Below are 6,644 nucleotides of genomic sequence, written 5' to 3'. Positions count from 1 at the left end.
AATCAACCCACAATGCCTAAATTTTCATCACATTCCGTACCAACCGAGGAGAACCTACCCAATGGTACTCCCACACCACAACACTTAACCGGAAACTTTATTGCCAAATCCGCATTTATCCAATTAGTCGAAAGAAGCCAATTTGGGGGGATGCCTAGTGAAGACCCTGACTCTCACATGGAGACTTTTTGTGACTATTGTGATGCGATTTCTCAAACCGGTGTAACTCAAGACCAAATTCGATGGGTCTTATTTCCTTTTTCTCTAATTGGCACCGCAAAACAATGGTTGAAAGGCCTTGATAAGCCTACTCTCGGAATTGACTCTTGGAATAAATTGGCTCTAGCTTTCTACAAAAAATTCTACCCACCGGAAAAGACTAACATGCTAAGAGCTCAAATTACGGGCTTTAAGCAAAGAGATGAAGAATCCTTGTATGAAGCTTGGGAGCGATTCAAGGGAATTTGTCGCTCATGTCCTCAGCATGGACTTAGCGAGTGGTTCTTGGTACAACAATTTTGGAATGGTCTTTATGAAATCTCAAGAAACATTCTCAACATGGGATCAAATGGTATGTTCACCGAAGTTGACGATAATCAAACTTGGAACAAGATTGAGGAAATGGCGGTCCATAATTCACAATATAGTAGACCTCGCAAGGCTACTAGAGGAGGAAAGCATGAAGTGGACTCTATTACTCAATTGGGTGCTCAACTTAGTGCTCACATTGATACCATCAATTTGAAGTTCGAAAAAGCTATGGCTAGACTTGAAGAAGCCTCAAAATCACCAAAGCATCATGTTAATGCCATGACGGCATCTTCATCAATCCCAAGTGGGATATATGAGAATTGTGGAACTTTGGGACATGACCAAAGTGAATGTAGGGGAACAAATGAAAAAGTGAATGGTTTTCAAGCATACAAGAGTGGTACCCCTTATTCAAATTATTACAATGAAAACACCAAATTCCACATAAATCTCTCATACAAAAGGCAAAATGTTCATAACCCTCAACCAACATACACCCCACCTCCCATGAGAAACCAAAATCAAAGACCCTTTTACAACCAAAACCAAGGTTACCAAAATCAAACTCCATACAATCAACAAAATGACCAAGGTTTTGATGTTCAAAAAGCGGTCCTCCAAATGCAAAAGAATCAACAAGAGTTTTTCACTGAAATGCAAAAGGATAGTCACGCAAAGGAAATCACCATCAACAACATCCTAGCCCACACCAAAATGTTGGAAACCCAATTGACTCAACTAGCATCTTCAAGCTCACAAAGACAAAAGGGGCAATTACCACCTCAAAGTAATCCCCCGAGACATGAAACGGTTAGTGCCATTCACTTGAGGAGTGGTACGAGGTATGAAGCACCAAATAAGCAAGTTGAGGATGAAGTTGTGGAAGCTAGTGACAAAGAATAAGTTGTGCAAAACTCCAAAGATGGAGAACCATCAAAAGAAGAAGTTTCAAAGAAAAGTGAAGACAAGGCCAAGGAGAAGGAACCCATTGTGATTAGACTTCCTTTTCCAAGTCGTCAAGCTAAGCCCAAATTAGATGACCAACTTGGAAAATTTATGGAAATTGTGAAGAATTTGGAAGTCTCGATTCCTTTCACGGAATTAATCAATCACGTGCCGGCCTATGCGAAGTACATGAAGGACATCCTTACGAAAAAGAAGTCGATCCGGAAGCTTGAAACTATCGCCTTCACTAAGGTGAGTAGTGCAATCCTTCAAGGGAGTTCACCTCCGAAACTTAAAGATCCGGAAAGCTTCTCAATACCGTGTACCATTGGCGATACAACGATCAACAAAGCCCTATGTTATCTAAGGACTAGTGTGAGTGTTATGCCGTATTCGGTGAGTAAAAGGTTAGGGATGGGAGAGCTTAAATGTACCAACATCACACATCAAATGGCCGATAGATCGACGAAGACACCATCACTAATGGAAAAAACCTCTATTGCGTCAGTTGTAGAGGGCTTTTTGCGTCAGTTTTGGACTGACGTATATCGAGGGGTCGTATTTGATATGCGTCAGTTGTGAAACCGACGCAAAAAGTGAACATTTGCGTCAGTTGTGTTTTAAAAACCGACGCAAATAAGTAGTATTTGCGTCAGTTTCTACAATAGAATGGACGCAAAAGTTGTTACAACTGACGCAAATAGTTATTATTTGCGTCAGTTCTACACATAACCGATGCATTTGCTTTACTTTTTGCGTCAGTTTTGTCAAAAACTGATGCAATTGATATTTTGTTGTAGCGCCAATCAATTCAACTATTTGCGTAATTTGAAGCTAAAACTGATGCATTTGACATTTCATTTTCGTTCCAATTTATTTCCCTCATCTGCATTATTTCATTCAATAACCAACGCTTAATGAATTTTTTATATATAAAAAAAATTGCTACCAAAATTTCGGCACCACCTCTCCATAAAATTAACAATCTGAATACCAACTCCAACAAGAAATCCATCGGGGCTTTGCCCCTCATTCGTACCAAGAAAACAAGAAATCCAACCAACCACTAATACATCACATGTAAAACTTATTACATCTCATTCACCCCAATGACATTCCAAATACAATCTAATGTATAAGTAATCCCACAGTTTACAACAATAAGCTGGTGAACTTTCAAATTCTGCCTCTAAAACATCTTTCTTATTACTTCCCCTGTCAAAAAAATCCAAAACCCTTGTAAATAAAACAAATAATTACAGAATTACAAAAAAAAAGTTACAAACCAAATCAATTCGATCAGGCATTCGCCATCAATAGATGAATGAAGTTAAACCCAACATAAAACTTGCAAAATAATGATTAGAGACACTAGGGAGAGGGTAAAAACTGTGAAGGATTAAATATAAGTTATGACGATTGTGCTTGTATAGAAATGACGATTGTGCTTGTAAAGAAATGACGATTGTACTTGTTAAGAAATAGCAGGACAGAAGAAGCCGCAAATGGAGTAGACATGTATTCAAGGCATAGAACCACACATTTCTAGCAGTTTTATGCCTTAAACAGTTCTGCTGTACAAATAAGACCCTCACAAACATGTTTTTGAGTAAAACGAAAATCAACACATTAAATTTTATTCAAGGATGGGTTTACGAAAGATGTAATCCTTATGATGCTTTTAATAGTATCACAAAACTCACTTAAACAAAGATGGGAGACAACATGTGGTCTACACCTTACAATATCGTCAAAATATTCCCAGCTAACTCCAAGGTGGAGACAACCATTTCAAAGCAAAATTGAACGTACAACACACAATGTCAAAAAGCTGTTATAGGCAAAATAGAATTAGCTACATTCGATTCATAAAAAAGAGTTGCAATTCGCCCTCAAGGATCTATGATCAGGTAACAAGAGAATAGTAAGCAACCAAGAACATCAAAGGAAACATAAAGATGAAAGCAATTGTATAGAAAACTGAAATAATCCCCATACATCTAAAATTGAAGCACTACCCGAAACAATTCACATACAAACCACCAAAGAAAACAAAAGGGAGAAAGCAAATATAACATAGGCCTAGAATAATGACTATGACTACTTAAAAATTAGCTTCAATACAGTGAAGAAATAAAACTGAATTCAAATGACTGGTTTCACAATTGACTTACCAAAGCATTAAGAGTAACATCAATGTCGATGAACCAAGCGTGATGGAGTGAATCTATTCCAGCAGAAGCCTGGAACGGAAAAAAAGTGATATAAGCATTGTAGCATCATCTAAAGTTCTAAATTACTCCATCCATCTCATTAACATTGTCCAATTTTGACTTATCATCCATTACCTCCAATGAGAACACATAGATTGGACTTTCCTTGCCAACTCCCAAGAAATGACATCTCCCGATCGCAATCTATCCGACCACTGGGTCTGCAAGATTAAGAACAAGGCTTGTAAAGATTATAGAGTTCTTAATATTAAATTGCAGTGGTTAGATCTCCTTGGGAGTGTGTCCTGAAATGCCATGGTAAATCAGTTTTAGGGGTAGCTTTCTCTTACATATGGGTAATCTTATTCTAATTCCCTCCTACTATATCTTATACTACGTGAAGTCTTGGTCTTTTAAGAAAAGAACACAAGAACAAAACGGATGACTTGTAACTTTCACACTTATCTAGCTGGATTGATTGCAAGCATTCTGAATCAGCATCGGTTTGATATTCGGAAAACTGAGCAAGAAGAGATATTTCAATTATTCTGTTGGACGTGGCATGAAATTGAAAGACAAATAGAAAGTCTTAGGTTAAGATTTATCATCACATACGAAACTCGAAAAGTAATAGTTAAAAAGATAGATCAGAAAATGTAGCTGATGTTCCAACTCCCAAATTTTTCGGGGCTATCTCTCAAATAGATGGTATTCAAAACTGCAAATTTCATGGAACCCATTAAAAACTCAGTAATTAAACCATGAGACAATAAAAATTAAACAACCCGAATGAGACTTGATAAAAGTCAAAGAACTAGAAAGAAGGTTTTGAATAACATGAGGTTACTTTTTAATTAAACTGGAGACAATCCATCCCTTATACTTAAGTTATCATCATCTTTTTACTCAACACATTCAAACTTGGTGTGATATCATTTAAGCAAAAAAAACTAATCATAGTGCAATATCTTCTACAGAACCAAATTATTTACGCTCAAGCACAAGCCTAAGAAACCAAAGTTATCATAATTGCTAGTATAACTAGTAATGTCTTAGTTGTAGCCTAAAGATAAGAATGTGAATGTTGGAGGAGCATAAAATCTGAAAAATATATAGCATAAAATAAGGGGAAAACTTACTCAGAGCTGATGAAGACGATAGTTGGGCGACATCAAAGATGGAGTTGCGCACAAATACACGATACTAAATCCTGCAGATTTATGATCATATCGACATAACTACACAATACTTATCATATACTGGGGTACTATACAAAATCACCAACTTCATACAAAAGCCCCAAGTTTTGTATCAAGACTAAATCAAAAACCCTAAATCCAAAAGATGAATAAAATTTTCAAAGTGGATAAATCTGATATGACAAACAAATTAACGATTAAGTTCTGAACTATTAATAAAAGTATAAAACTATTTTAAAATTGAAAAAAAGTGCAAGGATAACTAAACTACCTGATTAATTAAGTAAGAATCAATAAACCTTCAATGGACCTGTATTCAATGCCCTTGTTTTAGAGCTATCTTGAGTTCAAGAGCCTTGTTCTCGATTAAACACATCATCTGTTTGAGTGTATGATTAGTAAAATAAATTTGACACTCATTTTGAAAATAGAATAAAAATAAGAACACAAGCCTCATAAAGACGATGTTACTGTTACCCAAACAGTATAATCAAAACGTATAATCAAAATTCCATGACTCATTGGACCATTTCTCACCCATTACCCGCCATTCCTTCAGATGCCCCCAAAATCTGACGCCCTCATCAACACAATTGAATAACAGGAACATATGATTGAAAAAAACTAGCATAAAACTGAAGTAAAGACAAAACCTAACATATAAGAACAGGTAGAAGAGGGAGAAGCAGAACGAGTTTGAGCTCAACTAACAACCTTGATAAAAACTCATTATGTCACCATTAGAAACAACTAGCTCCATCATTTTAACTACAAACATAGTTACATAGCCATACAAAAAAATCAAAAAAATTGAATTACTCAAGAATTCCCAAAAGTTACAAACCCTAGCTTTCTTAGATCTAAACTTTACATCAAAAAAATCAACTACTAATCATAATAACAACAAATAATTGGTAATTGAAGTAGACAGAAACAAATTAAACCTTAAACAACAATAATTAACATTAAAAATTGAAAACTAGAATCAAACCTTGAAAACTAAGAGAATGGGAAAGAGGAAGAAAGGAGGCATCCGTTGAAGCTCCGGCAGGGGCAGATCACGTCTTCATGCCTACAAACAAAAGAGATTAGAAGAACTTACATTAATTCCACATGTTAATCACTACATACAACCAAGCAAAAGGGCTAGCAAAATCCCTTGAAGCTACCAAGCACGACACGGCAGGAGAACGTTGGTGGCCGGTGGTGGGGTGCGACAGCGGCACGGTGGTGGTGGTGCGATGATCAAGCAGCCACGAGAGAGCTTTGGTGATGTGAGATGAAGAATGAGGGTTTTGAGTAATTGGGAAATGAGGATAGCGAAATTTCGAGAGGCTGGGTGTATACCTGTTGTTTTTTTTATTACTATTATCATTTGTATCGGTTTAAAAAAAACCGATGCAAAAACATAATGTCAAATAAGTCGGTTATATAACATAACTGATGTATTTTATCAAATACGTCAGTTTTTATTATAACCGACGTATTTTATGTGTCAGTTTTGTCTAACAAGTGACGCAAAAAGCTTGATTATAGGACGAAAATGGATTCCCGCCAAAACAAAGCACTTTTTGCGTCAGTTTTTGTAGAACTGACGTAAATCACTTGACGCAATAGGTGTTTTTTCTACTAGTGCATTAGGGATATGGGAAGATGTTCCCGTAAGAGTTGGGAAATTTTTCATCCCGGTGGACTTTGTCATTGTTGACATGGAAGAAGACTCCAATATTTCAATCATTCTAGGAAGACCTTTCTT

The 6,644-nt window shown here is 36.4% G+C and overlaps 1 long non-coding RNA gene and 1 other non-coding gene across 4 annotated transcripts; both read right to left on the bottom strand.

Moving 5' to 3' along the window:
• Positions 1-384: 384 nt before the first annotated feature.
• On the bottom strand, positions 385-491 carry LOC141604418 (small nucleolar RNA R71). The gene has a single exon (XR_012526119.1). It is a non-coding gene; the product is annotated as a small nucleolar RNA R71 (small nucleolar RNA).
• A 1,927-nt stretch (positions 492-2,418) lies between these two features.
• Positions 2,419-6,267, bottom strand: LOC141600026 (uncharacterized). Of its 3 annotated transcripts, XR_012524093.1 has the most exons (7): positions 5,880-6,267; positions 5,160-5,267; positions 4,829-4,899; positions 4,305-4,407; positions 4,136-4,209; positions 3,825-3,910; positions 2,419-3,719 (listed from the first exon to the last, which is right to left on the bottom strand). It is a non-coding gene; the product is annotated as an uncharacterized LOC141600026 (long non-coding RNA). The 3 variants fall into 3 exon arrangements; XR_012524094.1 differs by lacking the exon at positions 4,305-4,407 and having other exon boundaries at positions 5,880-6,266; XR_012524092.1 differs by lacking the exons at positions 4,136-4,209; positions 4,305-4,407 and having other exon boundaries at positions 5,880-6,263.
• Between the last annotated feature and the right edge of the window lie 377 nt (positions 6,268-6,644).

This window comes from Silene latifolia, chromosome 9 (genome assembly GCF_048544455.1).
Source record: "Silene latifolia isolate original U9 population chromosome 9, ASM4854445v1, whole genome shotgun sequence".
Classification (NCBI taxonomy): Eukaryota; Viridiplantae; Streptophyta; class Magnoliopsida; order Caryophyllales; family Caryophyllaceae; genus Silene; species Silene latifolia.
Note: the sequence above shows the minus strand (reverse complement) of the source record. Positions and strands in the feature narration are given on the sequence as shown.